The following is a 14950-nucleotide window of genomic DNA, read 5'->3' as shown; positions in this document are numbered from 1 at the left end:
CTCGTGTCGGGTGCCGGCGCTGCGGCGCGCAAGGCGAGGGTGAAATGGAAGCAGAAGACCTCGATGGATCAGATACGGTGTGTTGTGGGAAGTGAAAAGAAGGTCATAGGTTGGTGCCGACGACAAAAAAGCGACGAAGGCAAAAAGAGAGTGCAACACCAGGACTTCCCAGGAGGTCACCCATCCCAGTACTACTCTCGCCCAAACACGCTTAACTTTAGAGTTCTGATGGGATCCAGTGCTTTAGTGTTGGTATGATCACACCCGTTACATGTTTCGCGAAAAAATGCTCTTATGCCTCATGCAGGAGCCGTGGGGGCCACAACGCAGGAACCGACTAGCCGTCATAGAAACGACCCTGAAAAACACCCGAAACAAGCTTAAACGGCTTTTCAAACGGTCCCGAACCGACTTCGTCTGTTCGCCATGTCGTAGCCAGCGGAACGAGCTTTCCGTGGCCACGAAAATCGCCGAATTCCGACATCGGCGTGCCAAGTTACGGTCCGGCGAGCCGAAACTGCTGTGTTTGTCTAACACCGCGGTTCGTGTCGGGTGCCGGCGCTGCGGCGCGCAAGGCGAGGGTGAAAAGGAAGCAGAAGACTTCGATGGATCAGATACGGTGTGTTACGGAAAGTGAAAAGAAGGTCGGAGGTTGGTGCCGACGACAAAAAAGCGCCGAAGGCAAAAAGAGAGTGCAACACGAGGACTTCCCAGGAGGTCACCCATCCCAATACTACTCTCACCCAAGCATGCTTAACTTTAGAGTTCTGATGGGATCCGGTGCTTTAGTACTGGTATAATCGCACCCGTTACATGTTGCGCGAAAAAATGCTCTTATGCCTCACGCGGGAGCCGTGGGGGCTGCAACGCACGAATCGACTAGCCGTCATAGAAACGGCCCCGCAAAACGCCCGAAACGAGCATAAACGGCTTTCAAAACGGTCCCGAACCGACTTCGTCTGTTCGCCATGTCGTAGCCAGCGGAACGAGCTTTCCGTGGCCACGAAAATCGCCGAATTCCGACTTCGGCGTGCTAAGTTACGATCCGGCGAGCCTGAACTGCTGCGTTTGTCGCACGCCGCGGGTCGTGTCGGGTGCCGGCGCTGCGGCGCGCAAGACGAGGGTGAAAAGGAAGCAGAAGACCTATATGGATCAGATACAGTGTGTTGCGGAAAGTGAAAAGAAGGTCGGAGGTTGGTGCCGACGACAAAAAAGCGCTGAAGGCAAAAAGAGAGTGCAACACGAGAACTTTCCAGGAGGTCACCCATCCCAGTACTGCTCTCGCCCAAACACGCTTAACTTCGGAGTTCTGATGTGATCCAGTGCTTTAGTGCTGGTATGATCGCACCTGTTACATGTTTCGCAAAAAAATGCTCTTATGCCTCACGCAGGAGCCGTGGGGGCTGCAACGCATGAAGCGACTAGCCGTCATAGAAACGGCCTCGAAAAACGCCCGAAACGAGATTAAACGGCTTCCGAAACGGTCCCGAAACAACTTCGTCGTTCGACACGTCGTAGCCAGCGAAACGAGCTTTCAGTGGCCACGAAAATCGCCGAATTCCGACATCGGCGTGCCAAGTTACGGTCTGGCGAGCCGGAACTGCTGCGTTTGTCGCACGCCGCGGCTCGTGTCGGGTGCCGGCGCTGCGGCGCGCAAGGCGACGGTGAAAAAGAAGCAGAAGACCTCGATTGATCAGATACGGTGTGTTGCGGGAAGTGAAAAGAAGGTCGGAGGTTGGTGCCGACGACAAAAAAGCGCCGAAGGCAAAAAGATAGTGCAACACGAGGACTTCCCAGAAGGTCACCCATCCCAGTACTACTCTCGTCCAAGCACGCTTAACTTCAGAGTTCTGATGGGATCCAGTGCTTTAGTGCTGGTATGATCGCACCCGTTACATGTTGCGCGAAAAAAATGCTCTTATGCCTCACGCGGGAGCCGTGGGGGCTGCAACGCACGAACCGACTAGCCGTCATAGAAACGACCCCGAAAAACGCCCGAAACGAGCTTAAACGGCCTCCGAAACGGTCCCGAACCGACTTAGTCTGCTCGCCATGTCGTAGCCAGCGGAACGAGCTTTCCGTGGCCACGAAAATCGCTGAATTCTGACATCGGCGTGCCAAGTTACGGTCCGGGGAGCCGGAACTGCTGCGTTTGTCTAACACCGCGGTTCGTGTCGGGTGCCGGCGCTGCGGCGCGCAAGGCGAGGGTGAAAAGGAAGCAGAAGACCTCGATGGATCAGATACGGTGTGTTGCGGGAAGTGAAAAAATGGTCGGAGGTTGGTGCCGACGACAAAAAAGCGCCGAAGGCAAAAAGAGAGTGCAACACGAGGACTTCCCAGGAGGTCACCCATCCCAATACTACTCTTACCCAAGCACGCTTAACTTCGGAGTTCTGATGGGATCCTGTGCTTTAGTGTTGGTATGATCACTCCTGTTACATGTTTCGCGAAAAAATGCGCTTATGCCTCACGCGGGAGCCGTGGGGGCTGCAACGCACGAACCGACTAGCCGTCATAGAAACGGCCCTGAAAAACACCCGAAACGAGCTTAAACGGCCTCCGAAACGATCCCGAACCGACTTTGTCAGTTCGACACGTCGTAGCCAGCAGAACGAGCTTTCTGTGGCCACGAAAATCGCCGAATTCCGACATCGGCGTGCCAAGTTACGGTCCGGCGAGCCGGAACTGCTGCGTTTGTCGCACGCCGCGGCTCGTGTCGGGTGCCGGCGCTGCGGCGCGCAAGGCGAGGGTGAAAGGGAAGTAGAAGACCTCGATGGATCAGATACGGTGTGTTGCGGGAAGTGAAAAGAAGGTCGGAGGTTGGTGCCGACGACAAAAAAGCGCCAAAGGCAAAAAGAGAGTGCAACACGAGGACTTCCCAAGAGGTCACCCATCCCAGTACTACTCTCGCCCAAACACGCTTTACTTCGGAGTTATGATGGGATCCAGTGCTTTAGTGCTGGTATGATCGCACCCGTTACATGTTTCGCGAAAAAAATGCTCTTATGCCTCACGCGGGAGCCGTGGGGGCTGCAACGCACGAACCGACTAGCCGTCATAGAAATGACCCTGAAATACGCCCGAAACGAGCTTAAGCGGCTTCCGAAACGGTCCCGAACTGATTTCGTGTGTTCGCCACGTCGTAGCCAGCGGAACGAGCTTTCCGTGGCCACGAAAATCGCCGAATTCCGACATTGGCGTGCCAAGTTACGGTCCGGCGAGCCGAAACTGCTGTGTTTGTCTAACACCGCGGTTCGTGTCGGGTGCCGGCGCTGCAGCGCGCAAGGCGAGGGTGAAAAGGAAGCAGAAGACCTCGATGGATCAGATACGGTGTGTTGCGGGAAGTGAAAAGAAGGTCGGAGGTTGGTGCCGACGACAAAAAAGCACCGAAGGCAAAAAGAGAGTGCAACACAAGGACTTCCCAGGAGGTCACCCATCCCAATACTACTCTCACCCAAGCACGCTTAACTTCGGAGTTCTGATGGGATCCAGTGATTTAGTGCTGGTATGATCGCACCCGTTATATGTTGCGCGAAAAAATGCTCTTATGCCTCACGCGGGAGCCGTGGCGGCTGCAACGGACAAACCGACTAGCCGTCATAGAAACGACCTCGAAAAATGCCCAAAACGAGCTTAAACGGCTTCCGAAACGGTACCAAACCGACTTTGTCAGTTCGCCATGTCGTAGCCAGCGGAACGAGCTTTCCGTGGCCACGAAAATCGCCGAATTCCGACATCGGCGTGTTAAATTACGGCCCGGCGAGCCGGAACTACTGCGTTTGTCGCACGCTGCGGCTCGTGTCGGGTGCCGTCTCTGCGGCGCGCAAGGCGAGGGTGAAATGGAAGCAGAATACCTCGATGGATCAGATACGGTGTGTTACGGAAAGTGAAAAGAAGGTCGGAAGTTGGTGCCGACGACAAAAAAGCGCCGAAGGCAAAAAGAGAGTGCAACACGAGGACTTCCCAGGAGGTCACCCATCCCAATACTACTCTCACCCAAGCACGCTTAACTTCAGAGTTCTGATGGGATCCAGTGCTTTAGTGCTGGTATAATCGCACCCGTTACATGTTGCGCGAAAAAATGCTCTTATGCCTCACGCGGGACCCGTGGGGGCTGCAACGCACGAACCGACTAGCCGTCATAGAAACGGCCCCGCAAAACGCCCGAAACGAACTTAAACGGCTTTCGAAACGGTCCCGAACCGACTTTGTCTGTTCGCCATGTCGTAGCCAGCGGAACGAGCTTTCCGTGGCCACGAAAATCGCCGAATTCCGACATCGGCGTGCCAAGTTACGGTCGGGCGAGCCGGAACTGCTGCGTTTGTCGCACGCCGCGGCTCATGTCGGGTGCCGGCTGTAACGCCCCGGATTTCCAAAACAAAGCTAAGTTAAAATTTTCATGGATTTCTTTTTTTTTTTCTTTGCAGCGGAACTTAGAAAAGCTTTTTAGCAGCGGAATAAGACGATAATGAGTCGTCGGTTTTAGAAAACTCCGAGCACGTTGCAGGTATGTGGCCAAGCAGCTCATTGACCACCAAAGTGTTCCATTTTATCGAAAACATATGTTTATTACAACACTACTGCTTAGGAAAGCAGTGTAGGTTCAATAAAAAGGAAGCAGTACAACTCTGTCTAGAGAAACCCTGGAACTTGATGCCGCCTTGCTCCGCATATCGCCACGCAGGTTCAACACCTGAAATCCCCATTAAACGGGGTCAGAACCACTGATGGTCTGGTAAGTAGGCAAACACCTATCTATTCAACTCAAGTAAATGCATAGACCACTCAGGGTCGCAGTTCGTAATACGACGCTCAAGCCTCCATGACTTAGCGTATATCGTACAAGCCTCATCAGGGCTATGAGTTGAATATCCACGCAAGTCGTCATGACTTCGCATAAGCCTCTTCAGGGCTGTGAGTTAGAATAACCTCTCAAGTCTCTACGACTTAGCCTTGACTTCCTCAGAGTCACGAATGGATGTCCTAGCTCAAGCCTTTATGCTTGGCACATCCGTATCCTACGAATCTAAGGACAGCTCTCCGAGCTTCACTTAGTCGTACGGATATCAATGGGGTTCTTTCCCAATCGGTCCAGTAGTATACCGACCATGACACCTTCACAAAGGTTATGCAGGACTGACTCAACAACGTCATCCACTCATACATTCAAAGTAGCGTTGTACCTAAGCTAATGCTTTGTTTCGATAATTGCACCTCCCCCTGGGCTTAGGGGACTCATATCTGGGCGACAACGCGACGATCTGGGGGTTGATTATTCTATGTATTTTAGATACCCCAGAGGCCTGTTGACCCCATCCCCCTAGTAGGACGGTACAGCATACCGGAAGAGATCCTTACTAGGTATCTGAATGCATTCTGCTACTGCAGTAGTTGGGTTCAATCCTTAGATATTTAAGGATAACCACGACCTCCATACCTCTGAGTGACGAAGGCCATCAATGAACTCTATCAGGTTCGGGTAAAATACATGTCACTCAAGGCTGCGCCATCACCGTCTTCCTCGGTGAGAAATTCTGAAAGGGGCCTGCCGGTCTTACAATTACTTGACGAACATTGCATGCCTATAGGGCAGCCTTTGAGAAGTATGTACCCGACCCCAATCAACCACACGGTTTTCACCGTGGAACAAAGGTTTTATTCATATGCATGCTTAACTCTGCTCTCGGCACTTCGGCCTTGACGAGCACTTCACCTCTTTCGGTGGAAACAACACACTCCGGCTCAGCGGCCCTTACGAGTCTGGTTGTCTGATAATTCTCAATGAGCATGCACATGACTCGATCTCTACGGATCGGCTACTCGGCGTATTTTTACGCAACGAGCTCAGGACCTCGTCAAGGCGCTACCACTACTTTGGCGCAACGGCTCTTACAAGTATGATGCCCTTGCAGGTGTCAGGGAGACGAGTCATTCTGACATCGTTCCAACAAAGGACATCATTGTGCCACTTAACTGGTTTTGGCAGCTCTTCTGCCAACCATTCTGTCAACACCTTCTCTGCTCTACCGGCAGTGGTGCGACGAACCTTTCTACATTGTAGAAGGCGTTTCATAACTGGGTAGCACTTCTGCTACGTTCTTTCTGAGCCATTCTTAGCTCCTTCAGGAATTTCAGCAGCACTTCCTCTCTTTTACGGAGAAAGCGTGCGTTTCTTTTATCCATTTCAGCGGCATCTCCCCTCTTTGGTGGGAAATCGCTACGCTTAACTCGGGAAATGGATGCGCACCGTTGTGCGTACTTTGCATCCATCAAGGTTGCAGGAACCTTGGGCCATAGCTAGGCCATACGTAATTGATTTAGTCTTTACGTAAAGAGCATTTTGCCAAAAGGCGAAGCCTTTCCAATAGGGGCTTCATTCGTCAAGCAGAATCTTGTACGAGGAGCGGTAAGGGAATCGCATGGGCGATTTTGGAGTTGATCTCCGTTTGAACGCTCACTTACGCGCCATATATGTAATATAAGCAGAAGCCTGTGCTTTATACAGCGGCGGCGTAAAGAAATGCATATACTATTGTTCAGGGTGTGTAACTGAACGAAATATTCTACATATATAACAAAGCAGAAGCCTTGGCATCGTTCGACGCGACGGCGTAAGTAAAGACATTGCAGAAAGCAGGAGCCTTGGCATCGTTCGACGCGACGGCGTAAGTAAATGCATAATCGGAAGTGCAGTAATCGGAAGTACAGAAAGCAGGGAGCCTTGGCATCATACGACGCGACGGCAAAGGTAAATTACATGGCCTGTGCGATATAAGACGCGTCGGCAGTATCAGCAGATATACACCTAGATCTGTATCCAACGATAGTTACGAGGCGAGCGAGTGAACACCGAAGTGTCCTAGAGGGCTCAACCAAGAACTAGGGTGAGATACTATTTTGAAGAACGCATATACTGCGTATTCGAACATATATATCCGACGATAGTTACGAGGCGAGCGCGTGAACACCGAAGTGTCCTAGAGGGCTCAACCAAGAACTAAAGCAAGATACTACTTCAGAAAGTATATTCTATATACAAACAGTCAAATACTTGAGAGAGATGGATCAACGAAGCGAACTTACCTCAAATCGTGGAAGAAACGGCTCCGGGTTGCTTCTTTGGCTTCGAGCCTTCCTTCGAGAGGTCAGACTAAGTCAGATGAAGCTGACTTAGTTGAGAAAGAGGTAGAGCAGGTCAAGCTACTCAACCTAAGTGGTTTGAACCTAACAGGGTTCAATCCAAGTCAACTGGGTTCAGCAGGTTCGAACTCAGCTCAAGTAGGCTAAGTCTGGGTTCAGAAATCCAAACCGGAATCTGGACCAAAAAGGACTTTGACTTTGACTTTAAACCCAACTAGGTTCAAGTCAAGTCAACTGGGTTTGGACCAGGTCAAGTGGGTTCAGACCCAGGTCAGGTGGGTTAGGACCAGGTCAGGCAGGCTCAGACCAGGTCAGGTGGGCTCAGGTGGGCTAGGCTAGGTAGGGGAGGTTTAGGAGAGAGAGAGAAGGCAAGAGAGAGAGGGGGTCGATTTTTATGAGAAGAGAGAGAGTGGGGAGGGCTATTTATAGCCCAAGCCCACCTCCTCTTGGGTTTTTCCATGCCCAAACTACCCCCTTGGCTTCTTTTTAATTCCAAGAGGTTCCTTGGTGTGGGGCCCACTTGGATATTCCATGGGATATTTTTGTGGGTCCCACCAGATATTTTCTGAGGAATATTTCTGTGGGTCCCACCAATATTTCCGTGGGTCCCGCAAGAATTTTGGGTTTCCGGCGATTTTTTCCGAAAAATTCTGAGTACGCCATTTTCTTCGTATTGACGTAACTAAGAAAGTTGGCTCGTACGAATCTATTGATTTCGTTTAGTTAGGAAGTTATGGCTTCCCGAGTATTTGAGCATATATTCGCAATTCGACGAATACCCTAAGTATAACTGGCTCGCAGGAATTGATTCGTTTCGCATTCTGAGAAGAAATGCTATTTTTACCGGTAAATGCCTCATGAATTTTATTCAGATATTTTCTGAAAAATTGCGGGTCTTACATCATTACCCCCTTAAAGGAATTGCGTCCGCGAAATTCAGTTAAGATTACAAAGTGAAGAGTTCAGGATATTTATCCCGCATATCTGATTCGGGCTCCCAAGTGCAATCATCGACTCCGTGATGTTGCCATCTCACTTTAACAAGTGGGATGACCTTCGTTCTTAGCACTTGCTCTCGTCGGTCCATGATCTCCACTGGCCTTTCTTCTACCGTCATATCTTCTCGGATGTCAATGTCCTCATGTTGAATGACATGAGAAGGATCATGAACGTACTTTCGAAGCATTGATACGTGAAATACATCATGTATTTGCGCGTATTGTGGTGGCAATGCTACTTGGTAGGCAGTCTCTCCGATTCGGCTCAAAACTTCGAAGGGACCAACGAATCTAGGGCTGAGCTTCCCCTTCTTTCCAAAACGAAACACACTCTTGGTTGGAGAGACCTTGATAAAAACCTTATCTCCAACCGCAAAAGTGAGTTCCCTACGCCGCTGATCGGCGTAGCTCTTCAGTCGACTCTGAGCAGTCAGTAGCTTCTTTCTGATCATGTGGACTTGCTCAGTATAATGCTGCAACACAATGGGCGAGTCCAAGGTTCGCTCACCCACTTCACCCCAATGGATTTGTGATCTACAGGGTCGTCCATACAAGGCTTCATACGGCGCCATCCCAATGCTAGCGTGGTGGCTATTATTATAAGCAAATTCAGCCAACGCTAGGTGGGAATCCCAATCACCTTTCCATTCCAGCATACAGGCTCTGAGCATATCTTCAAGAGTCTGTATGGTTCGTTCTGATTGCCCATCTGTTTGGGGATGGAATGCTGTACTGAACTTGAGTTTCGTCCCCAGGGCTTTCTGAAGCTGCTCCCAAAAGTGAGAGGTGAACTTCGGGTCACGATCAGATATGATCGAAATCGGCACTCCATGGAGTCTAACGATTTCCCGAATGTAGATCTCTGCCAATCGTTCAGTTGAGTATCGAGTGTTGATTGGCAGAAAATGAGCAGACTTGGTGAGTCTGTCCACGATCACCCATATTGAGTCATGTTGTCTTTTGGATCGAGGCAATCCAACGATGAAATCCATCGTAATGCCTTCCCATTTCCATTCTGGAATCTCGATCCGTTGCATCTTTCCACCAGGTCGCTGATGTTCGATCTTAACTTGCTGGCAGATCAAACACTTCGAGACAAACGTAGCCACATCACGCTTCATACCCTTCCACCAGTACTTTCTCTGCAAATCTCGGAACATCTTTGTACCCCCAGGGTGGATAGTATATTTGCTACTATGGGCCTCCTGGAGTACTTCCTGTCTTAGCTCAGGGTTATTTGGAACCCAAATTCTTTCTTCCATCCATATTCCTCCATCTTCTTTCAAATGGAAGAAAGTGTTATCTTTTTCAGCACGAGCTTTCAATTCCAAGTACTGGGGATCCTTGAACTGTTCGGCTACGATGCGATCGAGGAACTCAATGTGGATCGTCAAACATGACATTTTGATTCTACCTGAATCAGCCAAAAATGGCTTCCACTTGACGAAATCCTCCATCAACTTCCATTGTCCGGTTAGGCTGGCCAGAGTGCCAACAGTCTTGCGACTAAGGGCATCTGCTACAACATTCGCCTTTCCAGGGTGATAGGAAAGCGTGAATTCATAATCTTTGAGGAATTCCAGCCATCGTCGTTGCCGCATATTGAGTTCTTTTTGAGAAAAGAGGTATTTTAGGCTTTTATGGTCCGACATGACCTCAAATTTCTCTCCATACAGGTAGTGTCGCCAGATTTTAAGCGCGAACACTACCGCGGCAAGCTCCAAGTCGTGGGTTGGATAGTTTTTCTCATGGACCCTCAACTGTCGTGATGCATAGGCGATTACTTTGCCATGCTGCATCAACACACAACCCAGACCTGTTCCTGAGGCATCGGTATATGCCACGAAGCCTCCCTGACCAGAAGGTAAGGTAAGGACAGGGGCAGTGGTAAGCCTCTGTTTGAGAACCTCAAAGCACTCCTTACACTGGTCAGTCCATTCAAACTTGACTCCCTTTTTAAGTAATTTCGTCATCGGTACGGCGATTCGGGAGAAGTCTTGTATGAACTTCCGATAATATCCGGCAAGTCCAAGGAAGCTACGAACCTCAGTGATATTTTCTGGCTGCTTCCAGTCCATCACAGCTTCCACCTTCGCAGGATCCACTGCGATTCCATCTTTTGAGATCACATGACCAAGGAACATCACTTTATCTAGCCAGAATTCACATTTTGAAAACTTAGCATAGAGTTGGTTATCTTGAAGGGTTTTCAAGACGATTTTCAAGTGCTCCACGTGTTGTTCCTTGTTCTCAGAATATACGAGAATGTCATCAATAAAGACGATGACAAAGCTATCCAAATATGGTCTGAATATCCGGTTCATTAGATCCATAAAGGCAGCAGGCGCATTAGTGAGTCCGAAGGGCATTACTACGAACTCATAATGGCCGTATCTCGTTCTGAAGGCTGTCTTGGGTATATCCTCTTCCTTTACTCTGAGCTGATGGTATCCAGACCTGAGGTCGATCTTGGAGAACACTCTCGCTGTTCTGAGCTGATCGAATAAGTCCTCAATCCGAGGCAACGGGTACTTATTTTTAACAGTTGCCTGGTTAAGCATCCGATAATCGATGCATAACCGAAGGGATCCATCCTTCTTCTTTACAAATAGTACCGGGGCTCCCCATGGTGACATACTTGGTCGGATGAACCCTTGTTCCATCAGTTCTTCCAACTGACACTTCAACTCACTGAGTTCTGCTGGCGCCATTCGATACGGGGCTTTGGATATCGGCGCTGTTCCAGGTAAGGATTGAATTCCAAATTCAACCTCACGAAGTGGCGGAAGTCCTGGCAATTCCTCAGGAAACACATCGGGAAACTCCCGCACTACTTCCAAACTCTCAAGGGGTTGGTCGTTGGATTTTTCCACCGAGAGACTCAACAGGAAGGCCACACAACCCTTCCTAAGGTATTTTTGTACCTTAAGTGCGGATATGAGCCTTTTCTGTGGAACTGGTTTGGATAACCGGTATTCCATCTTAGGTAATCCGGGTCGAGATAGAATCACTCTGCCCTCGTGGCACAGAATCTTGGCATTATTCTGAGCCAACCAATTCATTCCCAGAATGACATCGTACTGTATCATATCGATCAGGATGGCATCAGTAGGCAAGTGTTGCCCTGTTATCTCAATATCCAAATTTTTCACACACCGGATACATTTGGTGCGTGAACCCAACGGGTTATATACTTCGATCATTTTATCAATCGGTTGCACCGAGGCGTGGAGTTGTTCGGTGAAATCGTCAGAGATAAACGTATGAGTAGCACCACAATCAAACAAGACGTAAGCTGCATGTCCATTAACAGGTACGGTGCCTTCAATCAGGTCACCATTTTCGACTTGTTCAGTCGTTACAGCGTATACACGACCTGCAGCAGGCCTTTGTTCTACTCTAGGTGGGGGTCGTTGGACTAGTGTTCGTTGTGGTATTTGTTGAGAGGGTCCGGCAGATCCGGCATTCCTCCTCTGCTCATCAATAAGCTTCTTCCTGCATTGTCTTGCAATGTGGCCCACTTTGCCACAGTAGAAGCATCCACCTGTGTCACGTGGACATGGTCCTCTTGCGTGATTAACATGGCATTTTGGGCAGTTTGGGTTGGACTGCAGGTTGTTTGGAGCCATGTTCTGCCTTGGCCTTACAACTTGTTGAGTGTTGTTCCCACCTTGGAACCTTTTCTTCTGAAAGGTTTGTCGTGAACCCTGGCCACTTGAAAACATTCTCTTCTTGTTCCCACCATCAACTATGGGCCTTTTTGCTATGATCACTTTTGATCGCTCCCAATCCACTTGTATTTTTGAAGCTGCTGCCACAGCCGTTTGAAACGTTTGGGGCATGCTGGTGATAACCCGTGACCTTAGCCCTTCTCGCAGTCCATTGATGTACTTGTCGGCCCTTTCTTGGTCGGTCTCAAATAACCGGGAGCAGTACCGTTCAAGATTTTGAAATTTGGTGGTATAGTCAATCAGATTCATGCCACCCTGCTCCAATTCCAGAAACTCCATCTTCTTCTTGTTTCTGGAGTGTAATGGAAAGTAATTATCCATGAAAGCTCTCCGGAAGTCAGTCCAAGGAATGACTTCAACTTCCGAGAACTGGATAATCTTAGTGGTATCCCACCACTTACGTGCGTTGTCTTTCAGCCTGTACGTGCCAAAGTTGGTCTTCTTTTCTTCTGGTACTCCCAGCACCAGGAAGGCACGTTCGGTTTCTTCGACCCAACTTTCTGCGAGCTCAGGATCGGCTCTGCCAATGAAAACTGGCGGGTCAAGCTTGAGGAACTTCTCATAAGTCACTCCTCCCAGGTGCTCGTTTCGTGGTGCGACTGGTTCTGGCCTCGTTTCACGGATGGCGGTAACCAGGTTGTTGAGTGTCTCTAACAGGAATCCTTGCGTATGGGACTCCTCGCTTGGTATGGTTCTCCTCGTCGTAGGAGCCATTTATCTATGCACACACAAGCACTTGTTTTTAGTTTCTCGATGTATATGAGAAAGTAAAAGCTTTATTTACTTAATATACATCACATTTACACAAGCATTGCCTTAAACAAAACGTCATGCCGCACTGGCAGACTTTAGGCAATGAGAAACTATATACATGAGTCTACTGACTCCAAAACATCACCAGTCTCTTTAAGACTTGGATTTCTTTGATGAAGACGAACTCCAAAAGGTCCATCTATTGCCACATGGCCTTGGTGCAGGCACTACTAGCTTCGGCTTGGGCGGCACTTCCGCACTAGCAAGCGAATACTGGGGATATATGAGAGACTCCAGTCCACTTTCCCAGTCAGCAAGATCAAGACTCTGGGAGTCTGGAATAATGATTGGCGAACAGAAAGAATCTCCTCTTTTGTTCCTGCCATTTAAGCTCGGCATATGTGATGCCGGATGGTAGCTTGGCGAGTGATAGACTTCTGCAGGGAAGTTTAAATCAAAATCCCTCAGTCTTGGTAATTCATCAAAAGATGTTGGGGTATGGTTGCTCCCAACACTAGAGTGATGCGGTCCACTGACACGCGAAGTCTCATCCCTGAGACCCTTTGAAGCCCGCCGACCCATATCGGCGGTATATTTCCTTTGGCATTCGTTGGCGGAATGCCCATCTTCGCCACAATATTGGCAGTCTTGGACTTCATACGGGCATATCCACTCATCGTGCATGACCTTGCAGCGATAGCAATATCCACGCGAGTCATGAGTTGCCATCTATACAAAGATGCACCCAGATCAGAACAAAAGTATAAAAACATATACTTACAGTGCGATATCGGTACCATGACGGATCTTGAACCAGGTTTCTCAGACTCATGCTCTGATACCAATTCTGTAACACCCCGGATTTCCAAAACAAAGCTAAGTTAAAATTTTCATGGATTTCTTTTTTTTTTTCTTTGCAGCGGAACTTAGAAAAGCTTTTAGCAGCGGAATAAGACGATAATGAGTCGTCGGTTTTAGAAAACTCCGACCACGTTGCAGGTATGTGGCCAAGCAGCTCATTGACCACCAAAGTGTTCCATTTTATCGAAAACATATGTTTATTACAACACTACTGCTTAGGAAAGCAGTGTAGGTTCAATAAAAAGGAAGCAGTACAACTCTGTCTAGAGAAACCCTGGAACTTGATGCCGCCTTGCTCCGCATATCGCCACGCAGGTTCAACACCTGAAATCCCCATTAAACGGGGTCAGAACCACTGATGGTCTGGTAAGTAGGCAAACACCTATCTATTCAACTCAAGTAAATGCATAGACCACTCAGGGTCGCAGTTCGTAATACGACGCTCAAGCCTCCATGACTTAGCGTATATCGTACAAGCCTCATCAGGGCTATGAGTTGAATATCCACGCAAGTCGTCATGACTTCGCATAAGCCTCTTCAGGGCTGTGAGTTAGAATAACCTCTCAAGTCTCTACGACTTAGCCTTGACTTCCTCAGAGTCACGAATGGATGTCCTAGCTCAAGCCTTTATGCTTGGCACATCCGTATCCTACGAATCTAAGGACAGCTCTCCGAGCTTCACTTAGTCGTACGGATATCAATGGGGTTCTTTCCCAATCGGTCCAGTAGTATACCGACCATGACACCTTCACAAAGGTTATGCAGGACTGACTCAACAACGTCATCCACTCATACATTCAAAGTAGCGCTGTACCTAAGCTAATGCTTTGTTTCGATAATTGCACCTCCCCCTGGGCTTAGGGGACTCATATCTGGGCGACAACGCGACGATCTGGGGGTTGATTATTCTATGTATTTTAGATACCCCAGAGGCCTGTTGACCCCATCCCCCTAGTAGGACGGTACAGCATACCGGAAGAGATCCTTACTAGGTATCCGAATGCATTCTGCTACTGCAGTAGTTGGGTTCAATCCTTAGATATTTAAGGATAACCACGACCTCCATACCTCTGAGTGACGAAGGCCATCAATGAACTCTATCAGGTTCGGGTAAAATACATGTCACTCAAGGCTGCGCCATCACCGTCTTCCTCGGTGAGAAATTCTGAAAGGGGCCTGCCGGTCTTACAATTACTTGACGAACATTGCATGCCTATAGGGCAGCCTTTGAGAAGTATGTACCCGACCCCAATCAACCACACGGTTTTCACCGTGGAACAAAGGTTTTATTCATATGCATGCTTAACTCTGCTCTCGGCACTTCGGCCTTGACGAGCACTTCACCTCTTTCGGTGGAAACAACACACTCCGGCTCAGCGGCCCTTACGAGTCTGGTTGTCTGATAATTCTCAATGAGCATGCACATGACTCGATCTCTACGGATCGGCTACTCGGCGTATTTTTACG

General features: G+C 49.0%; 4 non-coding genes and 4 pseudogenes across 4 annotated transcripts; all 8 read right to left on the bottom strand.

Moving 5' to 3' along the window:
* Positions 1-147: 147 nt before the first annotated feature.
* Positions 148-266, bottom strand: LOC149849332 (5S ribosomal RNA). Its single transcript, XR_016436141.1, has one exon. It is a non-coding gene; the product is annotated as a 5S ribosomal RNA (ribosomal RNA).
* Positions 267-689: 423 nt separating this feature from the next.
* Positions 690-808, bottom strand: LOC149849331 (5S ribosomal RNA; annotated as a pseudogene).
* A 423-nt stretch (positions 809-1231) lies between these two features.
* Positions 1232-1350, bottom strand: LOC149849330 (5S ribosomal RNA; annotated as a pseudogene).
* Positions 1351-1772: 422 nt separating this feature from the next.
* Positions 1773-1891, bottom strand: LOC149849329 (5S ribosomal RNA). The gene has a single exon (XR_016426033.1). It is a non-coding gene; the product is annotated as a 5S ribosomal RNA (ribosomal RNA).
* Positions 1892-2315: 424 nt separating this feature from the next.
* Positions 2316-2434, bottom strand: LOC149849328 (5S ribosomal RNA; annotated as a pseudogene).
* A 423-nt stretch (positions 2435-2857) lies between these two features.
* LOC149849327 (5S ribosomal RNA) lies at positions 2858-2976 on the bottom strand (annotated as a pseudogene).
* Positions 2977-3400: 424 nt separating this feature from the next.
* Positions 3401-3519, bottom strand: LOC149849326 (5S ribosomal RNA). Its single transcript, XR_016426153.1, has one exon. It is a non-coding gene; the product is annotated as a 5S ribosomal RNA (ribosomal RNA).
* Positions 3520-3942: 423 nt separating this feature from the next.
* On the bottom strand, positions 3943-4061 carry LOC149849325 (5S ribosomal RNA). Its single transcript, XR_016426213.1, has one exon. It is a non-coding gene; the product is annotated as a 5S ribosomal RNA (ribosomal RNA).
* Between the last annotated feature and the right edge of the window lie 10889 nt (positions 4062-14950).

Source organism: Nuphar pumila, chromosome 1 (genome assembly GCF_984573655.1).
Source record: "Nuphar pumila chromosome 1, dmNupPumi1.hap1.1, whole genome shotgun sequence".
Taxonomy (NCBI): Eukaryota; Viridiplantae; Streptophyta; class Magnoliopsida; order Nymphaeales; family Nymphaeaceae; genus Nuphar; species Nuphar pumila.
The sequence above is the reverse complement of the archived record's forward strand: the minus strand, read 5'-3'. Positions and strand labels throughout refer to the sequence as shown.